This window comes from Suncus etruscus, chromosome X (genome assembly GCF_024139225.1).
Source record: "Suncus etruscus isolate mSunEtr1 chromosome X, mSunEtr1.pri.cur, whole genome shotgun sequence".
Taxonomy (NCBI): Eukaryota; Metazoa; Chordata; class Mammalia; order Eulipotyphla; family Soricidae; genus Suncus; species Suncus etruscus.
Genome location: NC_064868.1, coordinates 13,056,793 through 13,074,838, shown reverse-complemented (window position 1 = coordinate 13,074,838; position 18,046 = coordinate 13,056,793). Strand labels below are relative to the sequence as shown.

General features: G+C 39.5%; 1 protein-coding gene across 1 annotated transcript in view; it reads left to right on the top strand.

The window, feature by feature from the left end:
* OFD1 (OFD1 centriole and centriolar satellite protein) overlaps positions 1–18,046 on the top strand; it is a 50,639-nt gene that overhangs the window by 1,637 nt on the left and 30,956 nt on the right. The gene's annotated exons all lie outside the window — the stretch shown is intronic.

Below are 18,046 nucleotides of genomic sequence, written 5' to 3'. Positions count from 1 at the left end.
ATACCTGATATGGAACAAAAAATATTTTCGCCATGGTAATGTTTCTAAATATCCTAATTTTTGGTGTTTTAAAGAATAAACAGTATTTTAAAATTGTAATGCAACTTAAAATAATATTTTACTGTTCACAATTCAAATGAAACTAATCTTCTGAGTGGAATAATAATAATTTATATGTGGCTGTCATGGATATAATTAGGATTAGAATTTACCGGCTAATTAATAGTTTTCTAATTATGTTCAACAAATTGGCAGTACTTTTATAAGGTTCTAAATTTTCTGACTTTTCCTTATGATGCTATTTTTTTAGGGCAATCTAAAATATGGAGGATCCATGTTAGTATTCATATCAATATTAGTGGTGGTTTTTCTGGAGTAAGCTGTATTCTGGGCTTACTCCTGATACAGTGCTCAAGGATCACTCCCATTGGGTTTAGACGTGCTGGGAATCAAACCCCTCTTACTGTTCTTTTGACTTATATACAGGTCTAATGGAAAATTATTCTAGTAGCTTGTAGAGTAGTTAAAATCTAATAGATGAAAAACTAATTCATTTGATTATAACTAGGTATTAGTTAAAAACTAATAGATATGCAGAGTTTGTTATGCAAAACAGCATATCAGTAGAATGAATGATTAAAACTACTACTATTCAATGTGGGTAGTAAAAACAGCCAGCTCCTGGGTAGAATGGTGGGGGTACTAATAGGTTCAACTGGGAGGCGCTTTTTGTTTACTTAAAGAAGGTAGATTTCAGAGGAACACTGTGAGTCAAAGAAGTCAGAACTTTGATTTAAATTAATCCAATTTTTACTAGTGATTTAATAGAGAATAAATGATCTGTTTAAAAGTAGAAGCATGTAAAGAATTAAAGAAAAACATTAAAAAGGAAAAGCAAGTAAAGATGGAGGAAAGGGAAGGTTTATATTGTGGTTTTGTATTCTTAGGCTATATCCCCCTATGAGTGGAATTGCTGGATCATAAGGAAGCTTAATTTCTAGTTTTTTTTTTTTGAGGAATATCCATATTGTTTTCCAAAAGGGCTCGACTAGTTGACATTCCCACTAGCAGTGAATGAAAACCCCTTTCTCCCTGCATCCATGCCAGCACTGGTTATTCTGATTGTGATGTGCCAATCTCTGTAGTGTGAGATGATATTTCAATGTTGTTCTGACTTGTATCTCCCTTATAACCATAAGTGATTTGGAGCATTTTCTCATGGGTCTTTTAGCCATCTATATTTCTTCTTTAAAAAAATGTTTATTTCTTCTCCCCTTTTTGGAGGGGTTAAATGTTTATTTCTTCTCCCCTTTTTGGAGGGGTTAAATGTTTTTTTCTTGCTGAGTTCTATCAGTGCCTTGTATATCTTAGATATTAACCCCTTATTGAGACGGGTATTGGGTGAATAGTTTCTCCTATTCTGTGGGTAGACTTTATATCCTAGTCACTGTTTTTTTTTTTTTTTTGAGGTGCAGGAGCTTCTCAGTTCAATGTAGTCCTATTTGTTTATCTTTTTTTTTTTTCGATTTCTTGTCCAGGGGTGTTTCTTCCTTGAGGATGACTTTGGCTTCAATGTCATGGAGTGTTCTGCCTAAGATTTTCTTTATGTGCCTTATGGTTTCAGATATAATATCATGCTCTTTTAATCCGTTTTGATTTCACTTTTGTGCATGGTGTTAAACAGAAATCTGAGCTCACATTTTTGCATGTAGCTGACCAATTTTCCCAACACCATTTGTTGAAGAGGATTTCTTTGTTACATTTTGTATTTCTTGCCCCTTTATCAAAGGTTAATTGATTGTACACCTGTGGGTCCCCCTCAGACTATTCAATTAAGTATATTCCATTGATCTGAGGGCCTGTCTTTATCCCAGTACCATCCTGTTTTTATGAATACTGCTTTATAATACAGCTTGATGTTGGGGAAAGTGATTTCTCCCATCTTCTTTTTTCCAAGGATTGCTTTAGCTATTTGTGAACGTTTATTGTTCCATACAAATTTCAAAAGTATTTCATTCACTTCTTTGACAAATGTCTCGGGTAGTCTTATAGAGATTGCATTAAATCTGTATAATATTTTGGGATGTATTTATATTTTAATGATGTTAATTCTGCCAGGCCATGAGGAGATTATGTTTCCATTTCCTTGTGTCTTCTTTTATTTCTTGTAGTTTTCTTTGTATAGGTCTTTCAATTCTTTAATTATATTGACTCCAAGGTACTTGATTTTCTGAGGCAGGGTTGTGAATAAGATTGCTCTTTTCATACCTCTTTATTTGTGTATACAAAAGCCATGGATTTTTGTGTATTAATTTTGTAGCCTGCCACTTTACTATACAAGTCTATTGTTTGTAAAAATATTTTTGTAGAGTCTGTAGGATTTTTTAGATATAATTTCATGTCATCTGCAAACAGCTAGAGCTTGCTTGAATTCTTCTTTTCAATTTGGATGCACATTATAACTTTTTTTTGGCTTAATTGACATGGCAAGTACTTCCAGTACTATATTCAATAAAAGTGGCTAGCGAGGGCAATGTTGTCTTTTACCAGATCTTAGAGGAAAGCCTTTCAGTTTTCCCAGTTGAGTGTAATGCTTGCCCTCGGTTTGACATAAATGGCTTTGATTATATTAAATTCCCATTTTGTTGAGAGTTTTTTTATTATGAATGAATGCTGGACCTTGTCAGATGCTTTCTCTGCACTTATTGATATGATCATATGATTTTTGTTTTTTCATTTATTGATTTTCTGTATTATATTAATTGACTTGTATATGTTAGACCATCCTTGTATCCCTACCTTGAATCCTACTTGGTAATGATGTGTAACCTTCTTTTTTAATAATATCTTTATTTAAGGCACCATGATTACAAACATGTTTGTAGTTAGGTTTCAGTTATAAAAAAAGAACATCCCCCCTTAACCAATGCAGCCTTCCCACCATCAATGTCTGCCCTCTTCATCCTCCCCACCTTCTGCCTATATTCTACTTCACTCACTATCATTGTCACGATAGATGTTAGTGTAGTTATTTCTCTAACTGCACTCACCACTTTTTATGGTAATCTTCATATTGTGGGCGCCTGCATCTTTATTGTCTTTGGGCATTATTACAATAATGTCTTTTTTTTTTTAATTCCACAGATGAGTGAGACTATTCTGTGTCTATCTCTCCCCCTCTGATTTATTTCACTCAGCATAATAGTTTCATATCCATCCATGTATAGAAAAATTTCGTGATTTCATTTTTCCTGACGGCTGCCCAGTATTCCATTCTGTATATGTAACACAGTTTCTTTAGCCACTCATCTGTTGTCTGGCATCTGGGTTGTTTCCAGATTCTGGCGATTGTAAATAGTGCTGTGATGAATATTGATATGCAGAAGACATTTTATTTGTATTTGTGTGTGTGTGTGTTCCTAAGGAGTGGTATAGCTGGATCATCTGGGTGCTCAATTTCCAGTTTTTTGAGGAATCTCCATATTGTTTTCCATAAAAGCTGACTAAACAGCATTTCCCCAGTAGTGAATGAGAGTTCCTTTCTTCCCATATCCCTGCCAGCCATCACTGATTGTTCTTGTTCTTTGTGATGTGTGCCAGTCTCTGTGGCATGAAATGGTACCTCATTGTTGTTTTGATTTCCATCTCCCAGACGATTAGTGATATGGAACATTTTTACATGTACCTTTAGGCTATTTGTATTTCTTTTTTGAGAAATTGTTCATTTCTTCTCCCCATTTTTTGATGGGGTTAGATTTTTTTCTTGTTAAATTCTGTCAGTACTTGTATATTTTAGATATTAGTCCTTTATCTGATGGGTATTGGGTGAATAGCTTCTCCCATTCATAGATGGCTTTTGTATCCTAGTAACTATTTCTTTTGAGATGCAGAAGCTTCTCAACTTAATATAGTCCCATCTGCTTATCTTTGTTTCCACTATTTCTTTCCTTAAAGATTTTTTTAGTCTCAATGTCATGGAGTGTTTTACCTGTGTGTTCTTCATATACCTTATGGTTTCAGGTCTGATATCAAGGTCTTTAATCCATTTGGATTTGACCTTTGTGCATTGTGTAAAATGAAGGCCTGAGTTCATTTTTTTTTGCATGTGGCTGACCAGTTGTGCCAGCACCAATTGTTGAAGAAGCTTTTCTTGCTTCATTTTGCATTTCTTGCCTTTTTATCAAATATTAATTGATTGTAAGTCTGGGAACATTCTCTGAATACTCAAGTCTATTCCACTGATCTGAGGGTCTGTCTTTATTCCAGGCTGTTTTATGCCTATTGCTTTGTAATACAATTTAAAGTTGGGGAAAGTAATTACTCCCATATTTCTTTTCTCAAGGGCTACTCTGGCTATTCGTGGGTGCTTATTGCTCCAAATGAATTGCAGGAGTGTTCTTTCTCCTCCACTTCTTAATTGTCTTCCTCTTCTTCCCCTTCTTCCTCTTTTCTTGTCTGTTTTCTTTTACTTTTTTCTCTTTCTCTTCCTCCTCCTCCTCCTCCTCCTCATCTTCTTCTTCTTCCTCCTCCTCCTCTTTTTCTCCATTTTTCCTCTTATTCTTTCTCCTCCACCACTTCTTTTTTCTTCCTCTTCTTCCTTCTCCATTTTTTCTTTTTATTCTTTTTATTTTGGGGGGGCACACCTGGCAGTGCTCAGTCAGGGGTTCCTCCTGGCTTTATGCTCAGAAATCACTGCTATTGGGCTCAGGGGAGCATATGGGATGCCAGGGCTTGAAACTGGGTTGGCCACATGCAAGGTAAATGCCCTACTCACTGTATTATCACTTCAGCCACCTCAATAACTTTTTTTTTTTGGTTTTTGGGTTACAACTGGCAACGCTCGGGGGTTACTCCTGGCTCTACACTCAGAAATCGGTCCTGGCAGGCTCGGGGGATTATATGAGATACTGGGATTCAAACCACCGTCCTTCTACATGCACAACAAACTCCCTACCTCCATGCTATCTCTCTGGCCCCTTTTCTTTTTATTCTTCTTCTCTTCCTCTTCTTTTTACTCTTCTTCTCACACATCCTCCAACTCTTCTTCTTAACATTCTCTTACTAGTCTCTGAGACTCCAATGATTTCTGTGGTCTTTCTGTTGAGTTTATCAAAGACTTCTATTTTCATCTGTTCATGTTTATTGAGTAGTTTATTCATTATTTGATTATTTTTCATTGAGGTTTTCATTTCATCTACTGAGTTTTTCAGACCTATTATTTGAGTTTGGAGTTTTCTGACTTCTATCATTGTGGTCTGTTCAGCTCGATCTATGCTTGTTTTGAGTTGTTTGAGCATCCTCCATATTAATTCTCTAAACTCCTTATCTTAGAGGATTTTTAGGTCATTTTCATGCTCTATACGTGGTATTGTCATGCATTATTTACCCATTGCAACACTTGTATAGTGGTTTTTACTATGTGCTGTGCTAGGGTTCGTGCCTTTGAAGATGCACATAACCTAGGAGCTAAGAGGAGTGAGCTCTCTCCTCTGTCTCCACCTTATTGGGTGGGGCTCTAACCGAGTTTGCACTCCGGAGATTGTGTACAATGGCTTCTTCTTGGCTGTCTTGTGCAGAAAAGCAGACAGGGAGCACAGCAGCAGTGTTTTATAATGGCTTTCCTGTGCCCAAACATGGCAGGGATCAGCATCCTCCTTATTGGCTGGGGCCCTTACTGGGTTTGGGCCCTGGAGATTGTGTTCAGTGGTGTCTTCTTGGCTGTCTTGTGCAGAAAAGCAGACAGAAAGCAAGGCTGCAGTCTTTTATAATGGCTTTCCTGTGCCCAAACATGGCAGGGAACAACACCCACACTTGTGGGTGGGGAATTTACTGGGTTTGAGCCCTAAATATTGTGTTCGACACCATCTCCTTGGCTGTGTTGTGCGTGCAGAAAAGAAGACAGGGAGCAAGGCAGCAGGCTTTTATATTGGCTCTTCTGTGCCAAAAACACAGCAAGGATTAGCACCCACCTTATTGGGTGTGGCACTTATGGGGTTTGGGCCCTGGAGATTGTGTTTGATGGCGTCTTCTTGGTTGTCTAGTGCAGAAAAGCAGACAGGGAGCACAGCAGCAGTCTTTTATAATGACTCTCCTGTACCCCCCAAACAGCAGGGATCAGCATCCACCATATTGGGGGGGGCTTACTGGTTTTGGACCCTGGAGATTGTGTTTAATGGCATCTTTGGCTGTCTTGTCCAGAAAAACAGACAGGGAGCAAGGCAGCAGTCTTGTATAATGGCTCTCCTGTGCTGAAAACATGGCAGGGATCAGCATGCACCTTCGTGGGTGTGGTCCTTATGGGCTTTGGGCCCCAAAGAGTGTGTTCAATGGCGTCTTCTCGGATGTCTTATGGAGTAAAACAGACAGGGAGCAAGGCAAAAGTCTTTTTTAATGGCTCTCCTGTACAGAAAACACAACAGGTATCAGCACCCACTGTATTGGGTGGGATCCTTACTGGATTTGGGCCCTGGAGATTGTGTTTGATGGTGTCTTTTGCTGCCTTGTGCAGAGAAGCAGACAGGAAGCATGGAAGCTGTCTTTTTTTTTTTTTTTTTTTTGGTTTTTGGGCCACACCCGGTAACGCTCAGGGGTTACTCCTGGCTATGCGCTCAGAAGTTGCTCCTGGCTTGGGGGACCATATGGGACACCAGGGGATCGAACCGCGGTCCGTCCAAGGCTAGCGCAAGCAAGGCAGGCGCACCTTACCTTTAGCGCCACCGCCCGGCCCCGGAAGCAGTCTTTTATTATGTCTCTTCTGTGTCCAAAACATGGCAGGGATCAGCACCCACCCAGTTGGGTGGTTTCTTATGAGTTTGGGCCCTGGAGATTGTGTTCAGTGGCATCTTGATGGCTGTCTTGTGCAAAAAGCAGAGAGGGAGCTCAGCTGTAGTCTTTTATAATGGCTCTCCTGTACCCAAAACATGGCAGGGATCAGCACTCACCGTATTGGGTAGGCCCTTACCTGGTAGGGCCATGGAGATTGTGTTTGATGGCTTCATCTTGGCTGTCTTGTGCAGAAAAGCAGACAGGGATCAAGGCACCAGTGTTTTACAATGGCTCTTCAGGTTTGGGCCATGGAGATTGTGTTTGATGGCGTCTTCTTGACTGTCTTGTGCTGAAAAGCAGACAGGGAGCAAGGCAGCAATATTTAAAATGGTCTTTCCTCTGCCCAGTACATGCAGGGATCAGCATGCACCTTGATTGGTGGGGCCCTTACCAGGTTTGAGCCTCGGAGATTTTATTCGATGACATCTTCTTGGATGTCTTGAGCAGCGAAGGATACAGGGAGTAAAGCAGCAGACTTCAATAATGTCTCTCCTGTGCCCAATACATGGCAGGGATCAGCAACCACCTTATTGGTTGGGGCCCTTACTAGGATTGTGCCCTGGAGATTGTGTTTGATGGCGTCTTCTCGGCTGTCTGGTAGAGAAATGTAGACAGAGAGGAAGACAGCAGTCTTTTATAATGGCTCTCCTTATTGGGTGGGGCCTTAATTGGTTTGTTCCCTGGATATTTTGTTCCATGGCATCTTATTGGCTGTCTTTTTCAGAAAAGCAGACAGGGAGCAAGTCAGCAATCTTTTATAATGATTGTCCTGTGCACAAAACAAGACAAGGACCTGCACCCACCTTACTGGGTGGAGCCCGTACCGGGTTTGGGCCATGGAGATTGTGTTCCATGTTTATTCTTGGCTGTCTGTGCAGAAAAGCAAAGAGAGAGCAAGGCAGCAGTCTTTTATAATGGCTCTCCTGTGCCAAAAAAAAAAACACAGCAGCATTGTGCATCCACCTTATTGGATGGGCCCTTAATGGTTTGAGCCCTGGAGAGTGTGTTTGTTGGTGTTTTCTTGGCTGTTTTGAGCAGATAAGCAGACAGGGAGCAAGGCAGCAGTCTTTTATAATGTCTCTCTGGGTTTGAGCCCTGGAGGTTATGTTTGATGGCGTTTTCTTGACTTGTGTAAAAAAGCAGACAGCGAGCAAGGCAGCTGACTTTTATAATAGTTGTTATTATTGTTTGGCATTTACTGGGTTTGGGCCCAGGAGATTGTGTTAGATGGCGTCTTCTGGGCTGTCTTGTGAATAAAAGCAGACAGCTAGCAATGCAGCAGTCTTTTATAATGGCTCTTATTATTGGATGTGGGCCTTACCTGGTTTGTTCCCAGGAGATTGTGTTTGATGGAATCTTCTTGGCGGTCTTGTGCAGAAAAGCAGACAGGGAACAAGGAAGCAGTCTTTTATATTGGCTCTCCTGTGCCCAAAACACGACTGAGATCAGCATCCCCCTTATTGGCTGGGGCCTTTACTGGGTTTGTGCCCTGGAGATTGTGTTTGATGGTGTCTTCTTGGCTGTCTTGTGCAGAAAAGCAGCAGTCTTTTATAATGGCTCTTCGGATTTTGGCCATGGAGATTGTGTGCAATGGTGTCTTGTTGGCTGTCTTGTGCAGAAAAGCAGTCAGAAAGCAAGGATGCAGTCTTTGATATAGGGTCTTCTGTGCGCAAACATGGCAGGGATCAGCACCCACCTTATTGGGTGGGGCCTTTACCGGGTTTGAGCCCTCAAGATTGTGTTCGATAGTGTCTTCTTGGCTGTGTTGTGCAGAAAAGCAAACGGAGCAAGGCAGCAGTCTTTTATAAGGGCTCTCCTTTGTGGCTGAGACCCTTACCAGGTTTGGACCCTGGAGATTGTGTTCGATGCCATCTTCTTGGCTGTCTTGTGAAGAAAAGCAGACAGAGAGTAAGGCAGCAGTCATTTATAATGGCTCTCCTCATTGGGTGGGGCCCTTACCTGGTTTGTTCTCTGGAGATTTTGTTCACTGGTGTCTTATTGGCTGTCTTGTGCAGAATATCAGATAGGGAACAAGGCAGCAGTCTATTATAATGGCTTTCCTGTGACCACAACATGGCAGGGATCAGCAATCACCTTATTGGAGATTATGTTTGATGGCATCTTCTTGGCTATAGAAGCAGACATGGAGCAAAGCAGCAGTCTTTTATAATGGCTCTCCTTATTGTGTAGGTCATTTGTTGGTTTGGGCCCTGGAGATTTTATTCAGTGCCATCTTCTTGGCTGTCTTGTGCAGAAAAGTAGACAGGGAGCAAGGCAGCAGTGTTTTATAATGTCTGTTCGGTTTGGGCCTTGGAGATTGTGTTTGATGGCTTCTTCTTAGCTGTCTTAGGAAAATAAAGTAGATAGGGATGAAGGCAGCAGTCTTTTACAATGGCTCTTATTATTGGGTGCAGCCTTTACTGGGTTTGGGCCCTAGAGATTGTGTTCGATGGTGGCATCTTCTTGGATGTCTTGTGCAGAAAAGTAGACAGAGAGCAATGCAGCGGTCTTTTATAATGGCTCTCCTTATTTGATGGGGCCCTTACCTTCTTTGTTCCCTGGGTATTTTGTTTGATAACATCTTATTAGTGGTCTTGTTCTGAAAAGCATACAGGGAGCAAGGCAGCAGTCTTTTATAATGGCTTTCCTGTGCCCCAAACATGGCAGAGATCTGCACCCACCTTATTTGTGGAGCCCATACCGGGTTTGGCCCTGGAGATTGTGTTTGATGGCTTCTTCTTGGCTGTCTTGTGCAGAAAAGCAGACAGAAAGCAAGGCACCAGTCTTTTATAATGGCTCTTCGTATTTGGGCCCTGGAGATTATGTTTGATGGCGTCTTCTTGTCTGTCTTGTGCAGAAAAGCAGACAGAGAGCAATGCAGCAGTCTTTGATAATGGTTCTACTTATTGTATGGGGTCCTTACGTGGTTTGGTCCCTGGAGATTTTGTTTAATAGCATCTTATTATCTGTCTTGTGCAGAAAAGCAGACAGAAAGGAAGACTGCAGTATTTTATAATGGCTCTCCTGTGCCCAAAACATGGCAGGGATCAGCACCCACCTTAGTGGGTGGGGCCTTTACTGGGTTTGAGCCCTAAAGATTGTGTTCATTGCTGTCTTCTTGGCTGTCTTGTGCAGAAAAGCAGACAGGGAGCAAGGCTGCATTTTTTGAGGAGGGGTTTGATCACACCCAGCGCAGCTTAGGGATTCCTCCTGGCTCTATGCTCAGAAATCACTCCTGGCTGGCTCAGAAGACCATATGAGATGCCGGGCTTCGAACCACCATCCTTCTGCATGCAAGGCAAAAGCCCTACCTCTATTCTATCTCTCTGGCCCTATGCAGTCTTTTTTAATGGCTCTCCTGTGCCCAAAATATGGCAGGGATCAGCACCCACCTTTTTGGGTATGGCCCTTACGGGGTTGGAGCCCTGGAGATTGTGTTTGATGACATCTTCTGGGCTGTCTTATGCAGTAAAGCAGACAGGGAGCAAGGTGCAGTCTATTATAATGGCTCTCCTGTGCCCAAAACACAGCAGGGATCAGCACCCTCCTTATTGGGTGGGTTCTACAGGGTTTTGTCCCTGGAGATTGTGTTTGGTGGCGTCTTTGGCTGTCTCATGCAGAAAAGCAGACAGGGAACATGTCAGCAGTCTTTTATAATGGCTCTCCTGTAAACCAAAACATGGCAGGGATCAGCACCCACCTTATTAGGTGGGGCCTTTACCAAGGCTGGGCACTGAAGATTGTGTTCAATGCCATCTTCTTGGCTGTCAGGTATGGGCCCTGAAGATTGTGTTCAATGGTGTCTTCTTGGCGTTCTTGTGCAGAAAAGCATATAGGGAGCAAGGCAACAGTCTTTTATAATGACTATCCTGTGCCCAAAGTATGGCAGCGATCCAATACCCTCAGTATTTTCTGGGGCCCTTATCGCTTTGGGCCCTTGAGATTGTGTTAGATGGTGTCTTCTTGGTGGTCTTGTACAGAAATGCAGACAGTGAGCAAGACTTTTATAATGGCTGTTCTTCGACTTTTGGCCCTAGACATTGTTTTCAATGACGGTGTTTGGGCTGTCTTGTGCAGAAAAGCAGATAGGGAGCAAGCAGCAGTCTTTTGTAATCCAGAGGGTTTTTTTTTGTCAAGAATGCATGTTGAACCTTCTCAAATGCTTTCTCTGCATCTATTGATATGAACATATGGTTTTTATTTTTTTTGTCTATATGTTGATTGATTTGCTTATGTTTATCCATCCTTGCATACTGGAATGAAACCTACTTGGTGTGGAGTATGACCTTTTGTTGAGGCATTGGATCCTAGTTGCCAGGGTTTTGTTGAGGATCTTTGCATCTTTGTTCATCAGGGGTATTTGTCTATAATTTTATTTTTGTTGGCAGCATCTCTGTGTGGTTTTGTTTTCTGGGGGATGTTAGCTTCATAAAAAGTATTTGGGAATTTTTCTGTTTCTTCAGTTTCATGAAAGAGCTTGAAAAGTATTGGTAGTATTTCCTCTTAAAAGGTTTGAAAGAATTTGTTAGTGAATCCATCTGGGCCTGGACTTTTATTTTTGGGAAGACTTTTGATCACAATTATAATTTCCTCAGTAGTTATGGGCCTGTTTTGATATGCTAGATCATCCTGGTTCAACCGTGATAGATTACAGGAGTCCAAGAATTTATTCATTTCTTCCAAGTTCTCATGTTTCATGTCATAGAGTTTCTCAAAGTAGGTCTGATTATCCTTTGTAGTATCTGTACTGATCTCCCCGTTTTCATTTCTAGCCCAGTTTATTAAGTTCCTCTCTCATTTCCTTTGTGAGCTTTGCTAGTATTTTATGGATCTTGATGATTTTTTTTGCGGGGGCACACCCAGTGATACTCAGGGTTTACTCCTTGCTATGTGCTCCAAAATCTCTCCTGGCTTGAGGGACCATACTGTATGCCAGGGGATCGAACCGCGGTCCATCCTAGGGTAGCACAAGGAAAGCAGATTCCATACAGCTTGCACCACTGCTCCAGCCCCTCTTTTTTTTCTTTTTGGTTTCTGAGCCACACCCGGTGATGCTGAGGGGATACTCCTGGCTACATGCTTAGAAATCACTCCTGTTTGGGGGAACCATATGCGATGCTGGGGATCAAACCAGGTTCATCCTGGTTCAGCCACATGCAAGGCAAATGCCTCACTGCTAAACTATTGTTTTGGCCCCTTGTTGATTTTTTATTAATATATTTATTTAAATACCTTGATTATAAATATGATTGTAGTTGGGTTTCAGTCATGTAAAGAACACCCCCCTTCACTGCTGCAACATTCCCACCACCAGTGTCCCAAATCAACCTCCTCCCCACCCCATTCCCACCTGTACTCTAGAGAGACTTTCCACTTCCCTCATTCATTCACTTTGTTATAATAGTTCTCAGTATAGTTATTTATCTAACTGAACTCATCACTCTTTGTGGTGAGCTTCATGTCGTGAGCTGGACCTTCCAGCCCTCCTCTCTTTGTCTCTGAAAATTATTGCAAAAATGTCTTTTATTTTTCTTAAAATCCATAGATGAGTGAGACTATTCTGTGTCTACCTCTCTCCCTCTGACTTATTTCACTCAGCATAATAGATTCCATGTACATCCATGTATAGGAAAAATTTCATGACTTCATTTCTTCCGACGGCTGCATAATATTTCATTGTGTATATGTACCATAGTTTCTTTAGCCATTCATTTTGGTCGAGCATCTGGGTTATTTCCATATTTTTTTTGCTATTCTAAATAACATTGTAATGAATATAGGTGTTTAGGAGGCATTTTTGTGTTGTGTTTTTGTGTTCTAGGGTATATCCCTAGGAGTGCTATAGCTGGACCATACGGGAGCTCAATTTCCAGTTTTCTGAGGAATCTCCATATTGTTTTCCATAAAGGCTGGACTAGGCAGCATTCCCACCAGCAATGAACGAAAGTTCCTTTCTCTCCACATCCCTGCCAGCACTGATTGGTCTCCTTTGTGATGTGCGCCAATCTCTGTGGCGTGAGATGGTACCTCATAGTTGTTTTGATTTTCATCTCCTGGCAATTGAACGAAACAGAGCGTCTCACATTCTTTGTGTCTTGCTAATGGTTTATAAATCTTGTTTGTTTCTTTCAAAGAACCAACTTTTACTTTGATCTTTTGGATTGTTTTATGTGTGTCCAGTTTACTAATATATGCTCTTAAGTTTTGTTATTTCTTTCTGCTTGCCTACCTTTGACTCATTTTGCCGATCATTTTTGTTTCTTAAGCTGTACTATTAAGTAATTGGTGTAAACCTTTTGTTCCTGATGAATGCTTGCAAAGCTATAAGTTTTTCTCTCAATATCACTTTTGCTGTGTCCCACCAGTAATTCATGTCTTTATTTTTGTTTTTTTTTTTTCTAGGAATCTTTTGATTTCCTCCTTGATTTCATTTCTGACCCACTGATTGTTAAGTAGTGAACCATATGATTTTCAGATGTTAAGGTTATTTCTTGGTTTCCCTTTATATTTCACTTCTACTTTCAGTGACTTGTGGCCTGAGGAGATATTTGATAAAAATTCTTCCCTCTTGAATTTATGAAGGTATGTTTGATTTTTGGCCCGCATGTGTTCTTTCTTATAGAATGTCCTATGCGCATTGGGGCTGAATGTATATTCAGGGTATTCCTATATATGTCTACCAAACATATGTCTTCTACTCTCTTCAAAGCCAGTCCGGTTGATCTATCAAGAGGTGACAAAATGGTGTTGAAGTCTCTCACTGCTATTGTGTTGTTATTGATGTCTTTTCTTTGAGTCTTTTAGCAGTTGTTTTTAGTATTTTGCTGGCACCTCATTAGGAGCATATATATCTATGAGTGTGTTTTCTTTCTGGTGTGTGTATCACTTGATTATTAAGAAAAGATCTTCTCTGGTTGTTAAAACTTTTTTAAGTCTAAACTCAATGTTGTCTGATATTAGTGTAACCACCCCCAGATTTTTAATGGAGTTGTTTGTAGTGGTGAATAAACATTAAATTCCACCCTACTAATTAGAATTTTTGTAAAAATCTCATAATTTAAGGTGTAAAAAGATAGCTTACAGTTTTCAGTTCTATAGAACGTTAGCCAGTTATATTCTTTTGTAGGGAGAATTCAATGCTGGCAGGCCAAACAAAACCTAGGCCTTAACTATTGAGGTATCACCTGCAGGTTTTTGAACTCCCCCCAAACCCAACCAGTTATACTCTTATGTAAATTTTCTAATTTCGTGTTACTGCTCACTTTTCCTTTTGCTTTGCTTGTTTTCTTCTCAGTTTCCATGAACTCTGTTTAAGATAATAATATTTTACTAGCTGCTTTACAAATATTTTTCTATTAGGTTTATTTTTATGCATAGATTTTCATTAAACCACTATCAAATTTACTGACTTTTCCCTTCACTGCTGTTTTTGTGATTCTTAAATTTATTTTGAGAACAGATTGTAAATTCAAGCTATATTTATTACTTTAAAATTACAGTTATGATTTATTTTGATATAAGGAGATAAAGATCTGATTTTCTTACATATCTGTATTCATACAAATAAATGTGACCAAATTTTACTTTGTATCATAAAATATTTTGAATTAGGGAGTTTTTTTATATTTGAATCTCTTCATACATAAATGAACCTATACTGCCTTTTTTAGTTATCTTCTCATGTTTTCCTGTTGTTTTTTTTTAACATTTTTATATCAGATGTGTTCTTATGTAGCTAACAGCATCAAATTTTAGAGGGTTTTGTCATTATTATTTGTATTACAATATATGATTACTTTTTTATTGTGGGCAAAGTGAATTACAAATCATTCACAGTAATATTTAAGGCACATAGTAGTAATGAATGAGGGGCATTCCCACCACCAGTGTTGTCCTCCCTCCACCCCTGTTCCCAGCATGCATCCCACTTCCTCCTCTTCTTTTTTTTTTTTTTTTTTTTTTTTTTTTTTTTTTTTTGTGGTTTTTGGGTCACACCCGGCAGTGCTCAGGGGTTATTCCTGGATCCAGGCTCAGAAATTGCTCCTGGCAGGCACGGGAGGACCATATATGGGACGCCGGGATTCGAACCGATGACCTCCTGCATGAGAGGCAAACGCCTTACCTCCATGCTATCTCTCCGGCCCCCACTTCCTCCTCTTCTACCCCTGTAATGCTAGTGCAGCTGTTCCCTCCATGTATGGCTTGATGTAGATTGGGTATCGTTTCTGTTGTCATTGCCTTTGGATTTTGTGTTGACTTTGGATTTTGTGATTTTTTTTTATTTCCACCAAATGGACATATGACTGTCTGGTCTTGGTACCATCCATTTTTCTCCCTCCAAATAGGATACTGATCAAGGTGATTCCTATAATGTGGCTCTACTTGAGATATAAGAAGGGATACGAGAGGAGTCTGTCTAGGGGCTGTAATTATCCCTTTGGGAGAAAAATGGGGAAAGAAGAAGAAAAAGTAAAAATAAAACGAGACAAGACAAAAACAAAACAAAATGAAACAAAAATACCAATAAGAGAGTAACAAAAAAAAGTACAAAAAAATTAAGAAAATAAAAAGAGTAAACCAAAACCTAAAACCATCTGCTAAGAAGAAACAAACCTAAATAAATAAATAAATAAATAAATAAATAAATAAACGAGAGCAAAAACAAGAAAAGAGAAAGAAAAAAAAAGACCAGCAACTTCTTAAAAAAGGATTGTATTTCTTTTCTTTTCTTTTCTTTTCTTTTTTTTTTTTTTTGCATAGGCACAGTAAACATTTGGGAAATTAGAATGGGAATTCCCTTGGCCTAAGCCATACATGGTTTCTCCACCCTGGAAGCATACTTAGAGGAGAGCTCATATAGTTGTAAGTAAAATGGCATTTAGGATTTATTCATCTAGAATCTCCATGGGTTTTTTTGTTTTTGTTTTTGTTTGGTCTACCTCTTTCTTCATGCAAATGTTTTCTACCTGAGAAATTAGAAGACATTTGCTCATTATTTTTTTAGTGTTAAAAGTTGTTGTTATGGCATCTAATTATTTAATGCTTTTATGTGATCTCTTTATTTCCCAATATTTCAACAAGACTTTAATATCTTGCTTAACTGAAGAATTCTAAAGTTATATGATGATAAAATAGATATTTTATATAACATGGCCCTGTCTCACCCCCGATCTTTCATAAGCTTTCATCTAAGCTATCTTTTTTCTTAGAATGTCTTTATTTTTCTCCCCCAGGTTCAAGCACAAACTTCCACCAAGCCTGTGTTTTCTATTCCCCCCACATAGATTTTACTTCAGTGACACTGCGATTTAGCCCCTTATTTCTAGTTTCTGCCAAATGTGAGCACTGCCCTGTCATCCTCTGTAAAATCACAGTCTGCAGCTTCTCTTCCAACAGCTTATACTACTTACCTTTATTATTTTGACATAAAGATTATTGGGACATGTCAATTTGTTTATTATTTGTCTCCTAGCCACTAAAATATAAGCCACATGTCAACATAGACATGTCTGTCTTGTTTAATATGAAAACCTTACTATTGAAAATTGTGCCCGGTTCTCAATAAATCCCTGTAAATAAACAGTCCAATGCGCTTCACAAAAAAAAAAAAAGGATTATCTTCCTTTTGACTTTTAGTCTATATTTGATCTGACTATTTAAATGTATTTATTGCAGGCAACAAAAAATAGATTAAATTTTTGAATCATTTGCTACTCTGTGTCTCTTAACTAGTGCATTTCATCCATTGATGCTGAGAGATTTGATTGTCATTGCATTTTATGGCATCTTTTTTTGTAAAAGTATGGTGTGTTTGTGGGGTTATTCTTGCCTTAATGTAGACACTTAACTACTTTTTTAAGGTTAGCTTTTTGTCTGTAGTGTTCCTGAGCTGTTGTTTTTTTTTGTTTGTCTTGTTTTTTGACTTTTTTAAAATAATATTTAAACACCTTGATTACAAACATGATTGTGGTTGGGTTTGTGTTGTGTAAAGAACAACCCCCATGACCAGTACAGCATTCCCATCACCAATATCCCAATTCTCCCTCCCTCCTCCCCCTCCCCACCACCTGTACTCTACACAGGCTTTCTATTTCCCTCATACATTCTCATTGTTAGGACAGTTCTCAATGTAGTAAGATCTGTTGTTGTTGTTTTTTTTTTTTTGAAGCTGTGTATCCTTCCTTCAAACCTGAATGAAAGTCTGGCTAGTTGAAGTACTCTTGGTGAGCCTTTTATTTCATTGAGCTTTTCACTATAACCCATTACTTCCTTGGACCTGGAGGATTGTTTGTGGTAAATCTTCTGAAAATCGGGGCCAGAGAGATAGCATGGAGGTAAGGCATTTGCCTTGCATGCAAAAGGTTGGTGGTTGGTGGTTCGAATCCCAGCATCCCATATGGTCTCCCAAGCCTGCCAGGAGTGATTTCTGAGCATAGAACCAGGAGGAATCCCTGAGCACTGCTGGGTGTGACCCAAAAACAAAAACAAAACCCTGAAAATCATAAGTTTGTGTCTTTGAATGTAATTTTCCTTTTTGATCTTACTGCTTTCAGTATTCTTTATCTATAGTTGTCATCATTGTGACTAGAGTGTGCCTTAGGATGCTTTTATTTGAGTCTCTTTTAGCTGGTACTCTTTGGGTGGGCATCCAGAATATGGGTTCAAGCATTCTTCAACTCTGGGAATTTCTTAGCAGTGATGTCTTTGACCATTGCTTATTCATAGGGGTTTTCTTCCTGTTCCTCTGGAACCCCAATGATTCTTACGTTATTCCTGTTAAATTTATCCCAAAGACCTCCTGTTGTCTTTATACTTATTTTTAGGATATTTTCCATCTTCTGTTCATTTATTTTAAGACTTTTCCAATTTCTTCTGTTGAATGGCATGCTTTGTAGCTCATCTTTTAGCTCACTGATTCTGTCCTCTGCAGCTGTTACTCTGCTGGTGAGATTTTCCAGTATGTTTTTCATTTTACCTATCAAGTTTTTCAGTGCTAATATTTATATTTGTAGTTTTCTTATTTCTACTTTCATATCTTCTTGAGTCTTGTGGGCTGTCCATCCCATAGTTTCTTTAGTTTCTTTGAGCAGCCTTAATATTTCCACTCTAGATTTCGTTTTAGAGTGGCTATATAGGTGGCTGATGTTAGTTGAATCTTCAGAACCACCATCTTCATTCACTAGGTGTGGTGGAGCTCTGTGCTGTTTTTTCATTGTGACCT